The sequence below is a fragment of the Sturnira hondurensis genome, unplaced genomic scaffold (assembly GCF_014824575.4).
Source record: "Sturnira hondurensis isolate 20B ecotype Veracruz unplaced genomic scaffold, ASM1482457v3 Scaffold0001872, whole genome shotgun sequence".
NCBI lineage: Eukaryota > Metazoa > Chordata > Mammalia > Chiroptera > Phyllostomidae > Sturnira > Sturnira hondurensis.
In genome coordinates, this window is record NW_028074503.1 from 7,723,653 (window position 1) to 7,748,732 (window position 25,080).

The following is a 25,080-nucleotide window of genomic DNA, read 5'->3' on the forward strand; positions in this document are numbered from 1 at the left end:
GTCTAGGAAAATAGAATTCCAGAAGGAAATTCTTATAGAGAAAGAGATAGAGATAAAAAAATGTGTTTTTTCTTCTTTTTTTAATTTACGAGAAAAAAATCTTAAGGTTATGAAGGATAGAATGAAGCTGATTATAAACCTTAGACTTTTATGTCCAAAACAGCATTAATCTTCATGAAGGTTTTATTCATTTATCAGTAATATTTAGGTGTCTATTCATTTATCTGTTGGTACTTCTTGAGATAAGTGGTCACTCTGCCCACATTTTTACAGGAAGCTTTTGCCCTTCTGTGTCATGTCTGTTGACCTGGCTGCTTACTACATGGTTGAACACATGCAGGATCAGAATTTGGATTCTATATTCTTGGAAACTAAGTCCCAGGAGGTGATCAGAAGAACAGAAAGCAAGTTGAATACAGTGACAGTGGTGTGAAAGTCAAGTGCTATCCCCAGAGTAGGGCACAGTCTATCTCCTTTAATTACGATGTATTGACCCTTATGATATGGGAGAAGTTATTGCCATTCAGAAAGTTTTGTATTGTGCTGATATTTTTGAAACAATTACTTATCTCATATTTTCATTGGTTGTTTCACTTGAAAACATTATATTCCGACAATTTGAAGCTTCAGTGCTACCTAAACATGCTTTGTTAGAATGTTCTTCATGAATTCGAAAATGGTGTTGAATAGATTTCTAAAATGAGCATCTCTTTAAGGGTACTGTATAAAATTTTAAATGAAGCTATGTATTTGATATGCCATTTCTAATTAGGCAGAATACTTTCATGTTGCACATCATTAAATGAGTAATACAGATTTTGCTGCCTTCTAAATGACCTTTCTCCAATGTAGTATGAGTGATTTTGTGTGGAGAAGGTCCTTCCAGTAGATTCCTTATAAAAGGGAAGGGCATGCACATGGACGCATTGCATATCTTTTGAATTCAAACAAGTGAATTTCCTCCAATTTAGTTAAGAGCTGATTCATTTTATCTGCATGACTTTAGTGCCATATGTGAACATTAGTCCTCTTTAAAAAATGATGGTAGATTATAAATGTGTTTCAAATTCCTTTTCAACAATGTTAAATGTGTTTGGCTTATTTTCATATTTAATGTTTTTGATCAAGTTTACTGATGATTCTTCTCAGAATGAAAATGTAACTTTTGCATAATAGCACATGACTAATTTCATGGGCAATGTATATCAGTGTATGTAAAGCAACACATTTGCTCTAGGAGTCTTAGAACTTTGTTTATGATTCTTTATGTCTCAAAATGGAAAATGCTTCTCTTTCCTCTTTTCCTAAATTGACAGATGGCTATCATTAAAATTTATAATGCATAATGCAAAATGTCGAATATATATGTATACACACACACACACATATATATATATTCAGCAAGAATTTGGAGGTGATTTAGCTGTTTTAGGTTAAGGTTAGCTTAAACACAAGAGGACTTTGAATGCTCATGCTTAAAGATTTCTTTTTGACCATGGACTTCTCTGTTTCATTATATCCGAGGAGCTATGGCACACAGAACACGCTTTGATGGACTGGCACACTTGGAACTTTCAATTTTAGTGAGTTTAGAAAAGAAGTGATATCTCTGCTTAGATTCATGGTCACAGAATGTCCTGGAGTTCTGATATTTTCTCCCATGAGTAGGCAGAAATTACATGAGATAAAATACTGTATATGAAAGAATGGCTACAGTCAACCTTCATCATATATAAGTAGTCATATACACATCAGAGATTAACATAAGCCTTGATTTTTCATTCCCATGGATCACTCTTACAGGTCATCGTCTTTCTCCTGGAGACCAGATAAATTATGCCCTGCACATCCACCCTTGGCAATTCCATTATTGAAGGGAAAAATACCTTACACAGTAGTGCCTGATGCCTCTTTATTTGTCCTTCTATTACTGCTTTGTACAGCCCTTAGTTTCTAGGAATTGAAAATTGTTTGTCATCAGAAACGATGAAGAATAAAGATATCATCTATAATTATTTGCCTAGGGGCATTTGCTGCCCCTTGTAAGGAACAATGGATGCACACAAAAAAAACGAACAGATGAAAGCAACACTTTGTAAAGTTCTGACTCTGTGGTAGATGACGTTTTTACAGCTGAGTATCCCAAATGTTTTGGTTATTAGCAAAATTTAGCAAGAAGGAGTTCTGACATGCAATTGAGAGATACCATAAGCACCTCAATCACCACCAACCTGGCTTATTATAAAAATACAAGAAAATCTGTTACTAGCAATTATATTTATTAAAAGAGACAGTGTTTTTCAAAGGATGTCACCTGGACACAAGCCTCTTCCTTACTTTTCCTCTCTTGACTAATCACATCAAGATAATCTTTTTAAAAAGATTTTATTTATTTATCTTTAGAGGGGAAGGGAAGGAGAAAGGGAGAGAAACATCAATGTATGGTTGCCTCTCATGAGTTCCCTGCTGGAAACTGGCCTGCAACCCAGGCATGTGCCCTGACTGGGAATCGAACTTCGTTCCTCTGGTTCACAGGCCCGTGCTCAATCCACTGAGCTACACCAGCCAGGGCCACATCAAGATAATCTTTTTTGGGCTGAGAAGATGTACATACAGTCCCTTCTTCTGCCTAACTCAGTCAACTCTGCAACAGCTGCCCAAAAGTGTTAGTCACTTGATCTAGAAATCAGAACTGTTAGGCCTTAGTCATACCCCAACTACCTAGCACCATGGGCTCCAAACTGACTATCAGCCAACCAGGTATTGTACGCTGGGAAAAGTTCCACATCACACTGTCTACTGACGAGGTGTTAGATGTGAGAGGAGAGATCATAGCAGTGGGAAGACACCAGACATTGAAATGGTACTTGAGACCCTTGTGACATAATATTAAAACCATTCAACAAGAAAGAGCTTTTCCTCTCAAACTTCTCATGTTTGCACCCCATGTGTTGGAAAACCAGGTTACATTCAGCCCCACCTCGAACATCAGGTGTCCTCGGGTGTTATCTTTGTCTGTAGGTGGTGTCCTGAGTTGACTATCCATATGTTTTGCCTGCTCATTAAAGCAACACTGAAGGCACAGTTAGGCAACTAAGAAAAACCTGAAAAAGCACCCGCCCCATGCTCAGAAAATGTTGAGACCTCTTTTTTTTTTTTTTTAGGAAAACAAACAAACAAACAAAAAAACAAATAAATTTGTAAATGTGAACTAGAACTTTATCAAAATATCTTCAGGTCTTTCCCTCCCTCCCTCTGTTCTTTCCTTCCCTCCCTGTCTTGTCTGCTCAAGGATCCCAACTGCAATGTTGAGATACACAGGTANATGTTTTGCCTGCTCATTAAAGCAACACTGAAGGCACAGTTAGGCAACTAAGAAAAACCTGAAAAAGCACCCGCCCCATGCTCAGAAAATGTTGAGACCTCTTTTTTTTTTTTTTTAGGAAAACAAACAAACAAACAAAAAACCAAATAAATTTGTAAATGTGAACTAGAACTTTATCAAAATATCTTCAGGTCTTTCCCTCCCTCCCTCTGTTCCTTCCTTCCCTCCCTGTCTTGTCTGCTCAAGGATCCCAACTGCAATGTTGAGATACACAGGTACTTTGGTGTTCTGCTTCCATCAACATCTTGGGCGCTCTCTTGATGAGGCTCCATGCATTTCCCATTTCTCATGTATATCCATAGATTTGTGTGACCCTTCCCAGCTTCTCATCTAAGGTTCTCCTTTTGGACTCTAAAAAAAAATGACTTCTCTCCTGCTGCAGGGGAACACTTAGGTTCTCCCAAAAGCAGTGTGAAAACATTAAGGTTAAAGTTGCCGGAGGACTAGACAGTAGGGGGAAAATGCTTCTCTTCAAATATCTTCCATTTCTTAATGGGCTCCTTTGACATACTTCTTGAAAAGGGGGTTTAATGTTCGCCATGGCCTTTTATATCTTTATTCCTTTTAGGGGTCCAACCTTGGCTAGGAGCTTTTTATTAAGGTACTTTTCAAAAGACGCACAAACTATGTCTAAAGGCCTCACACACATTTTTCCAGCTGTTGTGTGTTTCTTCTATTGGCACTTCCTTTCTTTAATCATCTCTGGCACTGCCTGCCTCCTGTTCTGTGTCGCTACCAGAAATAGCCCACTCAACAGCTGGTCTCTAAGAAGCAGGACTGCTGATGATCTTGCAATGTGACATCAATCCTGCAGGTAGGAGACATCATTTTGGCAGCTTTTAATTGTGCAGGAGTGGGCTAGGTTACGCTGCAAACCGGCACTTGGTCCAAAGCCCAAATGACTGAAACCGGCTCTCAGAATGCTTTAAAAACAATTTCGGAGCTCTGCCTGAATCCCAGAAAGTGCTGATGAACATCACAATTCACCTATAAAAATTGTTACGGACTGCAGTGAGGATGAAATCAGGCTAAGAAATGAAATTTTTTCTGATCTCCAGACAAACAATAGAGAATCTTCAAGATGGATGTTTGTATTTTGGGGACTGGAGTTGAGAATTTTTGTTTTTTAATCTTTTGACTCTTCACTACCCTGCCGTGTGACTCCATGGATCTGCCAAATTGAACTGCATTTCAAAGGAGATTTAGGCATTGGGAGTCCCCAAAAGGAATATCAAAAGGCTTTCAGATTTACCATCTTTAAAACACACCGGCCACTTTCCATTCTCATATGTCTCAGGCTGTGCTTTCTTTATGCTACTGGGTCTGTAACTTACTTTGCAAGACGTTGCACGGCAACCATGGAACATGACTAATGAAAACCTTCTACTCCCAAATGGACAACCTTACAAAGAGAAAATAGTGAAATTTGTCATTTCCCTCTGGAAGTCACATAGAGAGGGAAATCTGGCCATAAGTCAAACGGAACTGCTCTTTTTGCTTAACTATAACTTTCAGGGGAAAAAAAATCTGTAAACACTTCAGCTACCATAAATGTCATCACTCCCACTATCACCACCGTTATTTCAGAAATTACCCACAAGCCTACCCTGGAATGGTCTTCAACCCCATTTCTGGGTAGCACCTGCCGGAAATTGGACTTAGCTGTTGGGATTTTGCTTCTAATTAGGTGAATTGCTAAGAAGTCTTAGAAATGGCCTTTTAACAAATCTCATTGGAAAATGAGAAACAAAGTTCCTTTCAGATTTCATTTCCAGTTCAGAAGCAGGAGAATATGTCTCATTATTCTAGCCTGCTGTACTCTGTCATCTAAAAACAGGCTCAAGCAATGGCCAGTGCCGAATGGCACAAAGGGTGAATTTTAAATGTTGCCACTTGCACAGATACCCAGAGGACCCAGGGAAGACCCAGCAGGAGTCTGCTTGGTACCGAATGTTAGACAATAAAATGGCACATAGTGGTGACTGAACCCAGGGCAGTTTGGAGGCCACTGGGATGTGTCCTGGTTGTTTTTAAAGTTTATAATTTGCAGTAAGAGGAATTTTAGGATTTTCTGGCTTAGTTTAATTACCAAATTGATGTGGGAAATACAAATGAGGACACCAGTGTTAGGAGGGAAATGTCTTTCAGACTAATAACTGGCATTGAATTGAAGTGTGCAACAATAGATGTTTTTCAGCTTCGATATGGTAGTATTGCCAGAGGGAGAAAAATACATGAAACTCCCATGGTGAGGAAAGCTCCCAGCATAACGAGTACAAAATAAAGAGCCCCTGACCCTGCCGACAAAGACTCCCACTGCAGAAATTCTCCAGTAGGCACGGGGTGTCAGGATGGAGTGGAAAAGTCACATCGGGCAATACGGGAAGTTATTCGTCTCTTCAGTTATTTATTTGTGGCTTCTTCCTAGTATGTATTCTCTGTGGCTAAACCATAAAAATAAACTTTAGGCTGCATGCACAAGGTATACAACTAGTGAAACAGAAATAAAATAGAAATTTGATGTGAAATGTGCGCAGTGTCTATATGATACCCAAGGATATTATCATTTCCATGAAAGTTTGCATAAAATCAGTTTGTGGCATGCATAGTTCGAAATGAAACAAAATATTAAAAACATGGCCATTCCCTTTCATGTTTTGGTACAGTCCTGAGGGAAATTGCCCATCCTCTAAGACAGCTTTCTNTCGTCTCTTCAGTTATTTATTTGTGGCTTCTTCCTAGTATGTATTCTCTGTGGCTAAACCATAAAAATAAACTTTAGGCTGCATGCACAAGGTATACAACTAGTGAAACAGAAATAAAATAGAAATTTGATGTGAAATGTGCGCAGTGTCTATATGATACCCAAGGATATTATCATTTCCATGAAAGTTTGCATAAAATCAGTTTGTGGCATACATAGTTTGAAATGAAACAAAATATTAAAAACATGGCCATTCCCTTTCATGTTTTGGTACAGACCTGAGGGAAATTGCCCATCCTCTAAGACAGCTTTCTCAGGTCTTTCATTTTGATTTTGATGGAAATGGGCATTGGTGGGGGAAAATATCATTATTGGTTGCATAAAAAATAGTTGCCAGGCCTTAACTTAATGATATGGGGGGCTCTAACAGTGAGTCAAGATGGTCAGGGAGTGAGTGGTTTTAATAAGTGTAAGTGCAGTTAAGGGAAAATTTGCAGGCTGAATAAAATCTCTGAATGCTTAATGATTTTAGAAAGCTCTTTGCAAGGTTGACATAGGCACAATTATCTGTCCCCTACCGCACTGTGGACTGGAAGTGAATGCACTTCCTTAATTGGGTGAACAGTTTATACTCAGAATTTTTAAAAGGCCTTGCTTCATTTCTCTTATTTTAGTTGCAAAACCAGAGTGTTCTCTGCTATCAGTTATTACGTGAGCTACGAAATCAAGTAATATCTATTTCAAGGACACATGAAGCTGTCCATTTGCTTGCTCCTTTCTTTTGCATATCACCACTAGAGTGGATATTTTAAAAGCCAAGGAAATACCATGAAATAAACACTGTAAATACCAAATTCAGCTAACCCCTCCCCCACACTCACCCACTTTTTTCAGTCTGGAAATCTATTTCACTAGTCAACCCCATTTTCAAGGTGAACAACTATTTATGGTGTCAACTCTGAATTTTTAGGTGGGGAAATGTCCCCTTGGTGTGCAAAGGGATGACAAAGGAGCAAGGAAGAGATGTCTCCTAATTTAGGCACATTCCGAAACATATCTAGCTGTGACTGGAATAAGCTTTTTAGGGAAATTATAGACCTGCTAAGAATAATCTGGGTTGAAATCCAATAATAGATATTTAAGAACAAGATCTTAGATTTCTTCAGTGAAATTCACATTAGATCCAGCTATTGAAATGACTTGATTAACCAAAAAAAGGGCATTTCTCTTCTAATATTATCTTCTGATGCACATTTGCTCAGCAGACAAGTTTTGGATCCCTTTGAGGGGAACTGTGCTGTTTTGGGGAGATGCTTCCTGCAGGGATTCTTCTGCAGATTACTTTATCTCTGAATGATAAAGCATCGGTGGAATTGATAGAGAGTTTACATGAAATTTAAAGTGAGCCAAGCAAAGGCATTTTGGGGAAAACATCTAATTTAGAAATTTATAGCTAACTTCAATATTTATAAATATTGAAGTTATTCTAATAAGACTATGATACAAAAAAATAAAAATTAAAAAGTTATAGTTGACCTTTTAATTCTCATATTTCTTCTGACATGCTGCTGGTTTTCTGGAGGAATCATCACAATTATCATAAAATACAAATGTAACTAACCTGCAATTGACTGTGTCCTTCCTTATTTTTATTTTGGATTGGTATATAGTATTCTATTTTACTGATGTGCTATAATTAATTTACCCAATCCACTATTCTTGGACATAGACTTTCTTCTAATTCCTGATCATTATAAGCACTATTTTCACTATTGTGAAAAACACAGCAAAGTACATTGCCCTAGAATTAATACTTTTTGAGGGAGAAAATAAAAGAGTTAGAATTAACAATAGTTAATTCTATTTTATGGGTGTGTGTTATTGAGCAAGTCAATCTCTAATTACTTCATTTGCCAAATAAACATCGTTGTGCCTTTACCAGGGTTCCGATGAACATCCAATATGCAGCTGTATGTTACTATCCTTTAAAAATGTAATTTATTGAAATAAAAACTGTATTTGTCTCTAGGATAAATCTCTAAGACGTCTCTATAAAATGAGGCTTATTGTGTGAAACTAGGATTCTGTGCCTCTAATGAATTGTAGGGTTCTCTGCTCACTCAAAATTAGAACCACTGAAGAATAGTGATTCACTATAGATTCAATGGAGTCCAATTGACTATAGAATTCAATAGAATTGAATGGAGAATTCAATTCAATGGACTTGAAAACCAGGCTGCTTCCCTTCATTGGTTATGGTTTTAGTCTAAAGCCACCAATAATTTCGATAATTTATAAGGTAACATTTTATGCACACATATCACCTTGCTATTTACAATGTATTTTTACATACATTATCTCAATCATTTTTACATGCTGATACAGAAAAGGAACTAAAGCTTAGACAAAAAATTGTATACTGGTTTGTAAAACTAAAGAGTGGTAGACATAAAGCTTGAACCCCAAACTTATTTTAGTTTTTAATTTTGGGCTGCCACACAGAATGGATAGAATCCAAAGTGGTATGTGGTATAATGAGTAGATCTTGAAACACTTCCGGTCGTGTTTACGCGGCAGAGCACGCCGGTGCTGCGTGCAGTCCCCTCCCGAGGCAAACGCAGCCACAGACGGGGGCACGCAAAATTCTCTCCCCCGTAGGTGATTTCAAATATCCGGATTTTTAATTTTCGGTATCTTTAGAATACACATGTAGAAACACATACAAACAAAGACAAACTCTCACTGTTTACTTAAGGAACCCAATAAGTAGAAAATTTTAACTATTTGACTTGAGCTATAAAAGTGGCCATTGCTTTTTAATTTTTTTTATTCAATTACTGGTAATGTGGAACATATTTTCATAAATCTTTGGTGAGTTTATTTTGGAAATAATTTCTTTATATTCTGTATTAGCTATTGACTATTGTATAATGAAATATTTCCCAATGAACAGTTAAAAAACAAGTATTTTCTCGGAGTACACAGGAATCAAAATTCTAGGAACAGGTTATATGGGTGCTTTAGTTCAAGGTCTCTCATAAGGTTGCAGTCAAGTTTTCATCACAGTTTAACCTGAAGACAACTGAAATCCACACCCAGGCTCACTCGTTGCTCTCAGGCCTCTGTCCCTTGCTTTGTGCGCATCTCTACACAGTTGCTTCATCACGCGGTCGCTGTGTTCCTCGAGGCTGAGTTAGAGAGTGAAAGTGCCCAGGACTGAAGCCGTTATCTTTTTTTCTCACCTATCTTGGAAGTGACATCTATCACTCTTGCTATATTTTATTCATTTAGAACAGAGTCATTAAGTTCAATCCATACTCAAGGGGAAAGGATGATTCAAAGGCAGGAATAACAAAGGACAGAATTATTGGGAGCCATCTTACAGGCTGCTGACCACACATCCTTGAATAATTTTTTCTGTATTTTTATTGATATAGAAGTATTTAAGTATGGCACTCTTTATAATGTGTATGTGCCCTTTTAAAAATGTCATATGGTTTTGAAAGATATCTTTTAAATTTTCCTTCTTTCTTTTTCTTTCCATTTCTCCTACCCTTCCCCCTTCTCTCCTTTCCCTCATTTTCTTCCTTATTTTTTCTTTCTGCTTTCTTTCTTTCTTTCTTTCTTTCTTTCTTTCTTTCTTTCTTTCTTTCTTTCTTTCTTTCTTTCTTCCTTCCTTCCTTCCTTCCTTCCTTCCTTCCTTCCTTCCTTCCTTTCCTTCCTTCCTTCCTTCCTTCCTTCCTTCCTTCCTTCCTTCCTTCCTTCCTTCCTTCCTTCCTTCTTTCCTTCTTTCTTTCTTTCTTTCCATTGTGGAGTCAACAATTTCTAATGCTCTTTCATATACTTAAATTTTAATTTATACATCAGTCTTATAGTATAGGTTGATATTTATAAGAAAAAATTAAAATAGTCTTGTTGAAATTGTTTCTGATAACAAAAGATTTTGCTAAATTTTGTGGCTTATTGCTAAACCTAATATATGATATAGACCCTGTGGTAATTACAAATATACAATATTAAGATTTTCACAAGTCTAGTTGTTAAATGTATAAAACTTGTTAAATTTGCCCTGGCTGCCATAGCTCAGTGGATTGAGCGTGGGCCTGTGAACCACACGATTGCAGTTCGCTGATTCCCAATCAGGGCACATGCCTGGGTTGCAGGCCAGTTCCCGGTTCCTGGCAGGGGACCCATGAGAGGCAACCATACATTGATATTTCTCTCCCTCTCTCCTTCCCTTCCCCTCTAAAGATAAATAAATAAAATCTTTTAAAAAACTCGTTAAATTTTGTCCCACTATTATTTCTAGTGATTAATGTAGTCTGGGAACTGATCAGTGAGGAATTTGGAACCTTTTACCACATGAAGTAAAGAAATGTCAGATGAACAGCAAGAACAATGGTTGGCATAACAATGTTCAGTTAACTCTTAAAATAGCTTTATAATATGTAGTGATTGAAAACTGGAATGAACTTAGTTTTAAGAAAGCCTGTTTCTTCTGAATATAGGTATTTGAGTGACAATAAGAGCTATATATTAGTGATGATGTAGAAACAGAATGTTGAACAATGTGATTCCCACAACCTCTTACACACTAACACAGATCTAACTGCTAACATTTGAATCTTCTTCACTTCATAACTGGGAAGTCCTTTTTCAGAGAGTGAGACTGTATTACTTTAAACGTAACAACCCAAATTCTCATTTTCTTCCTCTGTAAATTAATCTGACAGTAACCAGAGGGGAGATGGGAGGAAATAATGGGGATAAAGAGGGGAAGAGTTTTCAGGAACAACTATAAAGGACACATGGACAAAACTAAGGGGGGTGGGAGCAGGGGAGGGAGGTGAGGATGGCTGGGGGAAGAGGGTGGTGGTGGGTAAATGCAAACAACTGTACTTGAACAACAATAAAATAATTAAAAATAAATATGTAAATGTCATTTCGGATTGTAAAATAAAATGAAGACAATGACATTTACATAAAATGTTTGTTAAGAAGGTTAAATGAGTTAAATTTTCTCAAATTCTGTAAATTTCCAGGACCAGATGAACCTGGATGGGTTCTTCCAGGTTTCTGATTGGACCAGATAAAGCACACGCCCAGATAAAGCCAGCAACACGCAGTCAGAAGGAGGAACCAAACACCTGCCTTTTCCCCCGAAGACACTCCATGTCCTTGTTGTGCGTAGAAACACTGCACAACACTTCATGCCTGTGCTTGGGGGGCATTTTAAATGGTGAAATCACTAAAAACGAAGCAAAACAAACCCCCAAAACACAAAAATGCAAAAAGCGTGACACTAAGTGAACAGCAAAAAGTGCATTTGTTTACAGTGTGAGAGCCGGAAGAAGGTGGCTGAGTGTCACTGTTCTGCCTCACCTGGGAATGCGCACAGCAGGTAATCCAAGTTTTCTGCCACGTTGTACAGGTCCTCAAATGGTAGTCAATGAGCTGCCATGATTGGCTGATTTTGAGGTTATGAATAAGTGTTGTGAGCAGACAAATAAAAAATTTTGAAAATCATGAATAATGTAGGTAGATCATGCCTTTTAAGTGTTATACAGGAAAGGTATATGTGAAAGAAAGCATGTTTTCACCAGTAATGAGACTTGCTTTTTTCACAAGGATGTTGGCAAATGAACTTATATAATGCCAATGACATTTTGAAAAAATATGACCAGAGGCTCATGAGAACCTAACCTTATATTTCCTTTTAGAACAATATGCCAGTATTCACTAATTCAGTGTTTATGGCGATTTTATAGAAGTAACTACCGTGAATAATGAAGATGGCTACATTGTCACTATGACAACAACAATGAAAATATTGGATTTTTTAGTAAAGCTCTCTTTGTATTAAGCATAGGGTGAAGCATTTCCTAAACATTATTTAGCAACAGCTAACTGAGGAACTCTTATAATTAATATTTTACAGAGGGTAAAATTGTAATTCGGAAAATTTAATGATCTAAAGTAAACAGAGAGCTGGGCCTTAAATAGAAGTCTCTCTGACTCTGAAGCCAGTGATCTTTCTGTCACTCTCCAGGGCCCAACTTTAATAGTAAAGTTGATTAAGTATGCACTATTGTTAAGCTTACTCGTAAAGTCAATGAAACCATCAGAATCCAACTGTCGTAATTCCTCAGCAGGAAGGTAGCAATTAGGGAAGAAATTTCTCATGTGTCAACAATTTCTCACGTGGTAATTGCTACCAAAGGAATTAATGCACTACACTCCTCCCTCTTCCTTCCTTCCTTCCTTCCTTCCTTCCTTCCTTCCTTCCTTCCTTCCTTCCTTCCTCCCTTCCTATCTTTCTTTCTGTCTTCTTTCTTCCATTTCTTTCTTGATTTTATTTATTTATTCTTAGAGAGGGGGAGGAGAAAGAGAGGGAGACAAACCTCAAGGTGTGAGAGAAACATCCATTTGTTGGGTGCCTCTCTCATATACTCTGACCTGGGACCAGCCACAACCCAAGCATGTGCCCTGGCCAGAAACTGGGCTTGGGACCTTTCACACTGTGGACAACACCCAGCCTACTGAGCCACACTGGTCAGGGCATCCTTTCCTTTTTGACATTCATTCTCTTCTCCATTTTGTCATTGTTTTGTGAGAAATACTATGCCTATTATTATGATACGTTTTAGAACATTTCATTTATTTAGGCATGGCGTAAGATGTGTTGATTTAAATTCTTCTAATTTATGTAAATGATTATATTCATGAAAAGTGCAATCACATTTTAACCATAATACTAATTTGGAAGTTTCGTAATTGTGGGAGTGGAAGTTTTCAAAAGTACAGTTAGATTTGCTCTATCATTTCTAACCCCTTTGTTATTTCTATTACCATTAATAGCATGAAATTTATATTTTAAATGTTTTATTTTTTAAGATTTTATTTATTTATCTTCAGAGAGGGGAAGAGAAGGAGAAAGAAAAGAAAAAAAAAACATCAGTGTGTGGTTGCCTCTCATGCGTCCCCAACTGGGGACCTGGCTCACAACCCAGGCATGTGCCCTGACTGAGAATTGAACTGGTGACCCTTTGGTTCCCAGGCCTGCACTCAGTCCACGGAGGTACACCAGCCAGAGAAATAGCATGACATTTAAAAATATGACATTTTTAGGTAAAATAAAGCATTTTCTCAACTTTTGAGAAATTAAATAGGACAGAAATACACTTTTAGAGAAATGTTTCATAGAGGTAAGTATGTGTCTCACACTTTTTGAGAGTAAAGGACCTTTCCTTGGGTCATGTGTAGGTGGAAGCAAGGGTAGGCAAGAGACAACTTAAGAAACTAGCTCATGGAAATGAAGAGGAGATATGGCCTTTCTTCCCTTCATAAAATGGTCCATTCTGTAATATGCAATCCGGGTCCTGCATCAGTAAGTTCTCTGTCATTGATTTTTTTCTTAGGAAATTCACCAGAATATTATGTAATCTTTACTAGCCATAAATAAATTATAATGATCATTCTACACCTTCCATTTTGAAAATATTTATAAAAACACAAAGACTAATATTCATCAGTCTATAACATATTATAAATGAATAGTTAGGATAATATGTTATATATTCAAATGAACATTTCAACCATTCAATAGAAAAGTCAGTGAGTATAGATGGGAAGCAGTGTGAGTGAAAGGAGATAAACGAGAGAGTGCATCGACCAAAGATCAACTGCCTTCCCCATATTCTTGCTCAAGCTTGCTCTGCGGGACAAGAACTATAGAGCATGGATCTGTTGTTATAGTGCCCTTGTATGTCTTACAGATGGATTTCCAATCCCTTTTACATAGATATTCATTGTAGACGTGAGATGTTATAACTTTACATAAAGTGTTACATACATAGTCATAAAATATCATGGTTGTTAAGTGACTAAAATGACTAGAATATACTTCAGTTTCATCTGGAAGAGTGTACTTCATTTTACATTCACCTGAGGATATGCTACAGGTTTTGATACTTATAGGAACTTCCCATTTGTATGTAATTAAACAGGAAGACGTTACAGGAGCTCTTTCATAGAGAGACTTGCTTTTGGAAATTTCCTGCTACAATTGTTGCAACATTTAGAGCCATATGCGTATATCACCATAGAGCCTTCATGTAATGGAAAGATATTAAAATGAAATTTAAGAGGGATTATATTTTTAAATTACATCTAAATGTAAAACTATAAAAATTATAATAATTATTGAAATGTTCAAAGATGACTGTGAAGAAATCATGAACATGTTACTACCTAGATAAAAGCAAAATTAATATTCATTAAAATGTATCTTCTTCTTCCTCCCCTCCGTGCCCATATTGTGTGGCATGCCCTAGTAATATGGATATTTTGGAAAGTAACCTATCTGGTCTTCTTTACTGTGGCATTCTATTATGTTAAAAATATGGCTGGTCTGGACGATGAATCAGAATAGAGATGCCACTTGTTTAGTAGGTGAAGTATACTTTATAATTTTGATTAAGAGAAAAGGAAAAAGAAAACAATTGCAACTGAGGTATTCAAAAGAATAAAATAATTTGGAAATGAATCTTCTAGTGTCTGGTTTTTATGCACACCGTACAATGAACCAGACTTCTGTTCAGCTTCTTTACTTGTGATCTGATGCAGCACGTAGCTCTGCATCAATCGCCACAAGTGGAGTAGCTGCTACACAATGAACTAAAGAAATTTTCTTCGAAGGACTGCCCAAATAGCCCCATTTGAGTTCATGTTTGTTTGAAGTTTTCTCTTCGAAGGACTGCCCAAATAGCCCCATTTGAGTTCATGTTTGTTTGAAGTTTTCTTAGACTTCCAATGTTCTTATACACATACTCAATTTGTCTCTAGCATGGGAGTAATAAAAAGGCTTTAAAAACAACAAACACAAAAAATAAAACTTTTGCCGCTGAACATGGCCATGTCATCTTAAAGCATTTTTGATAGTGTCCAAACACTTTGCCAATAAGATCAGGGTTGACGAAATCAGGTTTCCTTGAGGCATTTCAAAAACATATTATGGCTGTAAAAGCCCTAGATGGCATTTGCTATGGATACTGAATTATATTTATAATTGTTCAGCATTATCACGATTTAAAAGTAGGCAGCATATCTATTTCAGAATTGATATCCTTATAGCAATTTTCTTAAATGTCAAGAAACAAAGTAGAGAATTATGCACTATGTAAAATTGATATTTATTTCCGTCTCCAAGATGAAGTTCACATTCAGGGAGCTACAAGATTTTATTATTCGAAACACAGAGCAGAAGGCACATTCACGGAGAGCGCTGGAAATGCTAGATAAGCTTTTAGTGACTGGCAGTGCCAAAGTGAGCTCTACTTACGTTATCTCGTACGCTTCCTTATTATTTTGCCTTGTTGTTGCTAAAGGGGGAATCTATTAACCAAGAGGAAAATGCAGACCAAAGAATCAATTACTTCTCTTTCAATATTCATCATGATAAGTCTACCCTTTCCTGTTTAGCATGAGGACACAGGTTGCAGTATAAATCACTTGAACATGTAAAGATGCTTTGCATTAAATAAAGTAGGGTATCGGTGGCTGGCAGTCACACATATGGGGAATAAAGGACACACGCTAAAATCACTTTTCTGTTACCAAATACATTATTCACTCCACCACTGCTGTGCCAGCCCCGCGTTGTTCCGGAGATTGGCTCACCAGCTGGGCTTCATTACACCAATTAGAAAGGTGACCTTTTACAGTAACCAGTGGCTTTATTTTTTTCAATGTGAAAATTATAAGCTGCATATGTAAAACATTTCAAATGAACAGAGTAGTCAGATAAATAACATTTTGGAAGGTAGATCGACAAAGTTTTACAACATGCTTCCATTTCATCATATATAAGTGGATCGATTCTCTGGAAATAGACACAAAATAATAGTTATGCTACATTCCAATGTCAGGACTGTTACATTTCTGTCATGAAATGACAATTGCTTTGACTTTCTGACAAACATAAAATGAAGCAATAAATCACTTGACAAAAAACATTATTGTGCATACAAATTCCTTTCATTCAAAAGTATGTGAATGTCTCTAGCATTATGTTTTTCAAAACTGTTTATTATTAACAATTAATATAATCATAACTTTATGTTCTGGGAATGTAAATATTTGAACATCTTTTTTATTCTTTTTTAAAAAATATTTTATTTATTTACCTTTAGAGGGGAAGGGAAGGAGAGAGGGAGAGAAATATCAATGTATGGTTGCCTCTGCCGAGGATACACAATGTATCGTGTGTCCCCTGCCGGGAACTGGCCTGCAACCCAGGCATGTGCCCTGACTGGGAATCGAACCTCGATCCTCTGATTCGCAGGCCCGTGCTCAATCCACTGAGCTACACCAGCCAGGGCTCTTTTTTATTCTTTAGAGAACTATTGCTTTTCAAATATATGGGTCTGAAAATAATAGATAAAATATAATAAAACCTTTTTACTGTATAGCATAGCATAGTTAATTAGAAACAAGCTTTGGGGTTAGTTCTACTCCTTAAAAGGTGTGCAACTTTGATTAAATTACTTAATCTCCTTACCTCCAGTTTCATTATCTTATAATAGAGTTAATAATACCAAGATTGTAGCACTGTTATTGAAGTTATTATGACATAATTTCTGTGAAACACTTAACCCTGACTGGCGTGTAGTGAGAGCATAGCAAATACTTGTTGGGTGGACGCAGGGACAAGTCTCCTGGTGATACTGCATCATTAAATCACTCTGTTTTAAAATTTAATTTAATTTAATTTAATTTTTCAATATAGTTTATTAATTATGCTTTACAGTTGTCCCATTTCCCCCTTCACTTTTCTCCACCCTGCACACCCTCTCCCACCCACATTTCCCCCCTTTTAGTTCACGTCCATGTGTCATTAGTTCTTTAGCTTCTACATTTCCCATACTACTCTTACCCTCCCCCTATTTCCTACCTACCCTCTATGCTACTTATTCTCTGTACCTTCCCCCCCCTTTTTCTCTCCCCCTCCCCTGTTGCTAACCCTCCATGTGATCTCCATTTCTGTGGTTCTGTTCCTGTTCTAGTTGTTTGCTTAGTTTGTTTTTGTTTTAGGTGTGGTTGTTAATAATTGTGAGTTTGCTGTCATCTTACTAGACATGTTTTTATCTTCTTTTTCTTAGATAAGTCCCTTTAACATTTCATATAATAAGCGCTTGGTGATGATAAACTCCTTGAACTTGACCTTATTTGAGAAGCACTTTACCGGCCCTTTCATTCTAAATGAAAGCTTTGCTGGATAGAGCAATCTGGGATGTAGGTCCTTGCCTTTCATGACTTGGAATACTTCTTCCCATCTCCTTCCTGCCTCCAGGGTCTCTTTTGAGAAAGCAGCTGACAAGGAAAAGGGAAAATGACATTTTCCCCCCTAGGTCACCTTTATTAAGTTGACTATAACCCTTCATTGACTGAAATATTTTCAATCATCTTTTTAAAGTTGATTTTAAAAATCAAATACTTTCAACTTTATTAAATGCATTTACAATTTTAAGCTTTAGTTACCTACCTGCAATCTCCAAACTCTCTGGAAAAATCCAAAATTTAAAGCAGAAGACAATGTGTGAAACAGTATACCACTAAAGTTCTACAATCTTCATATTTTACAAAATGTTCCCCAAAGAAGAATGGATACTCAGGAGGCCTTTACTAAACATGTATATATGCAAATGTCTTCATCTACAAGTAAGTTCTAGAAGAGGGAAAATGGAAGGACTTCTATGAAGGCTGAGTTTAGGGTTCAAAGTCCTGTGTTTTTATTTCAATGAAATTACATCTTAGTGTCTGATTTTGGACAGTTCAGGCTTTTCTGAGACTCATTTCCCTCACTAATGAAGCAACTAGAACAATAAATTAAATAATAATTTCAATTATTATAACCCTTCATTGACTGAAATATTTTCTTTTTTATTTATTTATTTTTAATTTAATTCTTGTTCAAGTACAGTTTTCTGTCTTATATTCCCACCCCTGCCCCCCAGTGCTCCCCACCTCCCTCCCATTTCTGCCCCCCACCTTAGTTATTGTCCATGTGTCCTTTATACTTATTCATGTGAGTACATCCCCTTTTCCCCTGTGATTCTCTCCCCTCTGCCCTCTAGACCCTGTCATAGCCCCTGTGCAAGGATGACTGAAATATTTTCAATCATCTTTTTAAAGTTGATTTTAAAAATCAAATACTTTCAACTTTATTAAATGCATTTATAATTTTAAGCTTGATGAACTAGAAAGCGTTGGTCCCTTTACAGTGTCAAGGGCTGTCATCTGTTTTTTCCAGGAGTACACGCGACCACGTTCATTGTGATTTTCAGATCTGAAGCTTTCAAATTGTAATAGGTTGCTGAGGTCATCTTCCTCTTCTCACTCCACCCTGCTTCTACATCATGGTCCCAGAAGCTGTGCCCATATAACTTTGATATAATGGTATTTGTGAGACCTTGAGGAGGAAGGCATCCTGAGTCAACCTGTCCACATCAATTTATTCTGAGCCTGTTTCTTATGAGTAATTGTCATGGCCTGTTCATCATCACGTGATGACACAAACATTTCAGGTTTTTCTGTTTATATTTTACTACTTGGTTAAACTAGATCCTAAGCTAAAGACTAATAGTATCCTCAAAGGAAAATTGATATGAGCTCATTCATTACATCTCTAGAAGGTCTTCTCTGGAACTGCCTTAGTGCTGATAAGCCCTCTGCTATTTCTATATTCTCACACATCTTTATTTTTGTGATTACCAAATGATAATATAACTTGTTACATATCTATTAGCCTGATTAGACTACAAGCCCTTTAATGGCAAGGACCGTAACTTTAAAAAATAATTTATGCCTGTAACAACACAATGATAAAATAAATGCTTAATGAATTAAAAGGAAAAGACAAAAAGAACAGATTTATAAAATAAGTTATATAATTTTTAACAATAGAGATATGCTTATTAAAGAAAAGTTAGTTCCTGGCTAGTATGGTTCAGTGGATTGAGTGCCAGCCTGCAAACCAAAGGGTCACCGGTTCGATTCCCAGTCAGGGCACATGCCTGGGTTGCAGGCCAGGTCTCCAGTAGGGGACACAAGAAAGGCAACCACTCATTGATGTTTCTGTTCCTCTCTTTCTCCTTTCCTCCTATTCTCTCTAAAAATAAGTAAATAAAATATGTTTCTTAAGTTAGAAAATATGTTTAAAAAAAAGAAATAGACTTACTGATAATACCACTATCAAAAACACAATCATTGACGATAATGAGACATCATTTTAGAACCACTATTTTCATAAAAATTAGAAAGACTGACAGTACTAACTACTGGCAAGAACAAACTACAGAGATGGTGGGAGCACAAGTTTGGTCAATTATCTTTTGGCAAAATCTAGAAAATATATATGCTGTCATGACTCTACAATTGTTTAATAGGTGAATAACCAAGAAATCACTACTACAATGTATTCGAGATAAAACCTGGAATTATGTTCATTGCAGTGCTGTTTGTAATGGAAGAAGATAGGAAGAAATTTATACATTCTACCAGAAAGACAATGGATAATTGAGGGACTACTGTGTGTCAAAGGAATGAATGAGTTGACTCTAGATGCATGAATGTGGATACTTAAAAACATTTGAGTTCTAAGAATGATTCCATTGTTCATATCATTTATATACATTCAAATTTATATTCATACTATGTATACTGTGCTTTATGTAGCTTACTATATATAGTATAGTAAGGTAAGAGTGTGGATTTGAGTATATACAGAGTAAAGTCTTAGAAATAGACTGGAATAAAAAAACTCACCAAATCCATGACGTATTCCTAGGGAGAACAGAGACGAGGAAGTTAGTGTGGTAGGAAGGTGACACTTGGGAGGAGAAGAGATACTTCAATTTATCCATAGCTTATAACAACAACAAAAGTATACATGTGATCATTTAATATTACCATCTCCAGATGTCACTTTCTAAAATGGATCCAGAATGACCAGCAGTACAATTTGCATCCACTAGAACAATATCTTCCTTTATAGTTGAGTTTTCTATTTCAAACCTTTCTAGATACCAATTGAATAAATATATGCATATAAAATTCAGTATTCAATATCTACTTACAGTAAAACAGTAAATTATTTCTGCAGGGTTTGAGCTATTTACAGATGTTTTTCACATTAAAGAGCACGTCTCCTGCAGTTCATTTTTCTTATGGAAAATTATAGTCCATGCTGCGTTGCCTGTTTATAAACTCTGAAATAAAAAGCTATAGATTATGATTGCAGATATTCAGGTAAAGTTTACAACCAAGGGCTTAAGCAAAAAGGAGAATAAATGCCAATTTTACCACTTTCTATGACAGCTATGGAATGTGGGATGAAGCAAGTTCCTATCACCTATTTTTGGAAAATGTATGTGTGTTTTTAATCATGTGAAAAGACAATTCTTTAAAATTTGTAATTGAATATATTGTGCTTTCTCACCAGAATACCTTCTCAACTCAAACGGAATACAAAATCTGGGCATTTTGTACTCTGGGCATGACCAGTATGGTGGCTCATCTTTACACATCGATAAGGTAAAAATACATCACAAAGCAGATATATGCAGATTCAGGGGTGGGGCTGGTCTGCATCTGGTGCTAGTTTTTCAATTGTACATGAGAGATACAGACAGGATACAGACACTGAGGTGGGGAGGTGGGGTTGTTCTAGTGGGAAATAAGCGCACAATTGTAAGACATGTTTTTCAAATTTGAACTTACATTCCATGATAATTTTGGACACTGACCATGAACAACAACATGTCAAAAGATGGACCCTAAAAATAACCATGAAGCTGTCCCGCCCTGGCCTGCCCTTTGCCAGCCCCTCCAACCCCATCTGCTCCTCCCCCTCCCCCCACCCCTGCCTCCGACTGAAGCAAGCTCAGGCTGCCTTGTGGGAGTTTCGGGCTCCTGCAAAGGCAGCTCTGCGGTCCTCTCTTTCCAGCTGCCATCATGACCGTCTACAGGAACCTCATCAGCCATGAATAGATGTTTAGTAGCTATACGATCCACGAGATCACAGACGGGCTGTGCCTGGAGGTAGAGGGGAAGAAGGTCTGTAGGACAGAGTGGGACACACTGATGACTCACTTGTTGGGGGAAATGCCTCCGCTGAAGGCCCCAAGGGAGAAGATACCCCCAGCACAGTCATCGCTGGTGGTGATATTGTCATGAACCATCATTTTCCGGAAATTGGCTTCACAGAAGTAGTCTAGAAGTACGTTAAAGATTACATGAAATCAATCAAAGGGAAACTTGAGGGACAGAGACCAGAAATAGAAAAGCCTTTTATGAACAGGGGCTGCAGAACAAATCAAGCACATCTTTGCTAATTTCAAAAACTACTAGGTCTTTATTGGTGAAAACATAAACCCAGATGGTACAGTTACTGGACTGGACTGCTAGGAGGATGGTGCAACCCCATGTATGATTTCCTTTAAAGATGGTTTAGAAATGGAAAACTGTTAACAGTCTGGCAATTTGGGTCTATCACTTGTCATCCTGACTGGCTGCTGCTTTTCATCCACACGCAGTACTAAGACACACGAGACTGATGTTCTCTTGAGTTCTTCATTTATTTTGACCTTGACTTATTTGGAGTGGAGGCATTATTTTTGAGAAAAAAAATCATGTTGTATCGGTTGTCTAAAAATAAAATGCATTTAAACTAAAAAAAAAATATATGAAGCGGTAGCAACGAAGTCAGTCAAACTCTGGGCTTCTGCCAAATCTGAGAGGCAAGCAATTGGCAGAGACTCGAGGGGAACTTAGAGTGGCAACAGCCACCTGCTTCTTTTAAGAGATTAACTATTGTCAGGGCCTTGGCACTCAGCAATGGAACCTTTTTCCCACAGGCAGAAGGCAAGCATGCCGTGGTGTCAGTCTTGGGAATTCAGGCCAGATCAGAATCATCCCTGCTTTCCACTGATGCAAGATGGAGCACTCAGCCAAACGGTTGAGGTGTCTGCTGTCAGGAGGGCTTTTCTTTAGCCAGTATGTATTTTGTCCATCGATTTCAGTAAGGAAAAAAAAAAGCCCTGGACTAACAGGCAAAGCATTAGACCTGGTACTTGTTCCTTCAACACTTCTATATCTTATCATTTTTTACAGAGTATTGTTCAAGGTGTAGAGGACACACCCCTCTCAAACTCATCCTGGAAATAATAAAGGAGGCAGAGAAGACTTCTGGACAAAAAATCTTATCTGTAGGAAAATAACTATTTGCAAATGTAAAACTCACAGTGTTGGGCACAGAGTAATTGGGTGATGTCAATGTCACTTAGCACCTCCCGAGGATCTGTTCCATGGTGGAGCACAACGATGGTCAGAATCCTCATTTCTGCAATGATCTGTCCCTTGTAGCTCAAGAAGTGATTTTCCACACCAAAAGTTGCTTAAAAGGTCTCTCTCTGATCATCATAGTTGCTCCACAAACTGGTCTTTCACTTGGAAGAATGCAGATAAAGCGTATTTAGATTAGAGAAAGTGTGTTGGAGAACCACACAATTCTTTTTGGAAAAGGTACATAGCATTCAGTGGTGTTTATTAGTGTGAAACAAAAGCTTCCATAGCAGCATCAGCTAATGAGGGCTTGTTCTTAATAACCGTTGCTTGAATGTATAGATAGATTGCCTGCAGTCAATGGCAAAAATGCTTAGAATTCTCTGCAGAAAGAGAATACCATGGGACAACAAAGGACAGCAGATCAGAAGTATTTTCTCAGCTATACTGGTTTAACATTGTTATGAACTTTTTGACAAGAATTATAGGTTAATATCGCAACCCATGATATCAATTTCATAACTTCTTTACTGTCATGGTGTATTTATCAGAGTAAAAAAAAGGCTTAAATGCATACAACAAATCTTGAACTTAAGGACAACTATGCGAGTGATGATAGCACCAACTGGCTCTTTCAAGCAAGATTTTTATGTAGTTCTGCCTAAGGGGACTTAATTGGTGTGTAATATATACCTGTATATTTCATTAGTAACAGGTAAGAAGCACTCTTTAAATGATTTTGCATATAAATCAAGTAAAAAAGAAGACCTGGGAAAATGTTAAATAGCAACTTTCTGTTGATGGGTTATCTGTGGTAAATAGTGATGGCAGGTTTATCACCAACCATAAATAGGCATTCTCAGCACACTCAAGGTTCATTTGCCATCTTTCACTTCTCAGGGCCCACACTGTATCGTCGTTTGCTTATTAAAATATTAATATCATCATCTTTCCCTCCTTCTCGAGCTCTCATGATGCTGAAGGAACTATCCATTATTTTAATAGGGAAACAATATGAGAAGTAGAAAAAATACAGATTGAGAAGCCCAACAGGATTAAAAATATAGTACTTCAAGTTTCATGCAGATTATTAAAATATTAAAGATTTTGTTATTCTATAAAATTCACTAATAGAATACAGAATACTGTTATCCTTTCCCAAGTGGCTATGATGTTCCAGACACTTGGAGAGTGCCTTATATATTTTGCTTTTAGTCCTCACATCAGCCCTGCAGGACATGTATCATTGTCCACATTTGTTAGAGGAAAACACATTGTTCATGCTCAGTTAAACTAAGATTTTGCTCAAGATGTCTCAGCTCATAATGAACCTCAGTGTTTCCTCAAACTAAATTCTCCTGGCTCCCCATGGAAATGTATGTATCAGCACTGTCTGAAAGCAGTATGATACAAACTACATAAGTAATTAAAAATTTTCCAGTAACCATATTTTAAAAAGTAAAGAGAAATCAGAGAAATTAATTTTCATATTTTTACTTTATCCAATATATCCTTCAACTATCATTTCAACATCCAATCAATACAAAATACTATTCAAGAGAGAGTTCACATTTCTTTTTCTTACTAAGTCTTTGCACTCTGGTGTGCATTTGGTACTTGTAGGACCCTGCTATTGGTCTAGCCTATTTCAAGTGTTCCAGAGCCACCAGTGACTTGTGGCTCTTGTACTGACACTACAGGTCTACGTGGTTCGAAATAAGGTTATGCTGCAGCATAAGATGCAAAGGGCAAGGTTTAGTTCATCCCTGGCTCTACCACTCCTCACCTTAAGTATACTTAGCAATAGCTTAGTCTGAGACTTTTCTCACAAGAATAAAATGGGGTAATACTACTTAACTCACAGAGTTGGGAAGGAAAAGCTACGCATCTCATGGGAAAGATTTGGCAGATTACCTGACACATAGTTGACATCTAAAGAAAATAGGTCCATTCTCTTTTCTCTCTTTCGCTCATAGATTGTAGACATGTAAAATTATCCTTTGACGCACAAAATCTTAACCACCAAGACTTCTCAAAAAAGGCTTGAGAAACCCCATTTAGCTTCATGAATAATACATTTTAGTCTGAGTTTCTATAGTCCACCTATAATTAATTTATTTTCCATTTATTTATTTAGAGTCTATTTTGAAAGTAATAATTGATAGAATGTTAGTCATTCCTTGGAATTCCTATGTTTTCTCAATGAACACGTAGCCCTCCTCATCTGTAGAAGTAACCAAAATCCTACATTTTTGCTTGGTTTTATTTTTATTTTATTTTTTTGTTTGTTTTTATTTTTATTTAAAACACATATGAATGCATTAGTTAGTGTTGTCTGTTTTTATATGTCATATAAATGGGAACCATGTGCATTCTTTAATTTTGCCAAATGTAACTTTTATAATATGCAAGATGCCATAGATGGTTCATTTTATGTATTGTACATATTATGCAACACTTTTAAAATCGTTTATTTTTCCGTTGTAAGACTTCATGTTGTTTTCAACTTCTTTTTTTTAAAGATTTTATTTATTTATCTTTAGAGGGGAAGGGAAGGAGAGAAGGAGAGAAATAGCAATGTATGGTTGCTTCTCGTCAGTTCCCTGCTGGGAACTGGCCTGCAACCCAGGCATGTGCCCTGACTGGGAAT

General features: G+C 37.0%; 1 pseudogene; it reads left to right on the forward strand.

Annotated features, from left to right (window-relative positions):
* The first annotated feature begins 21,101 nt into the window (after positions 1 to 21,101).
* On the forward strand, positions 21,102 to 21,617 carry LOC118980309 (translationally-controlled tumor protein-like; annotated as a pseudogene).
* The last annotated feature ends 3,463 nt before the right edge of the window (positions 21,618 to 25,080 follow it).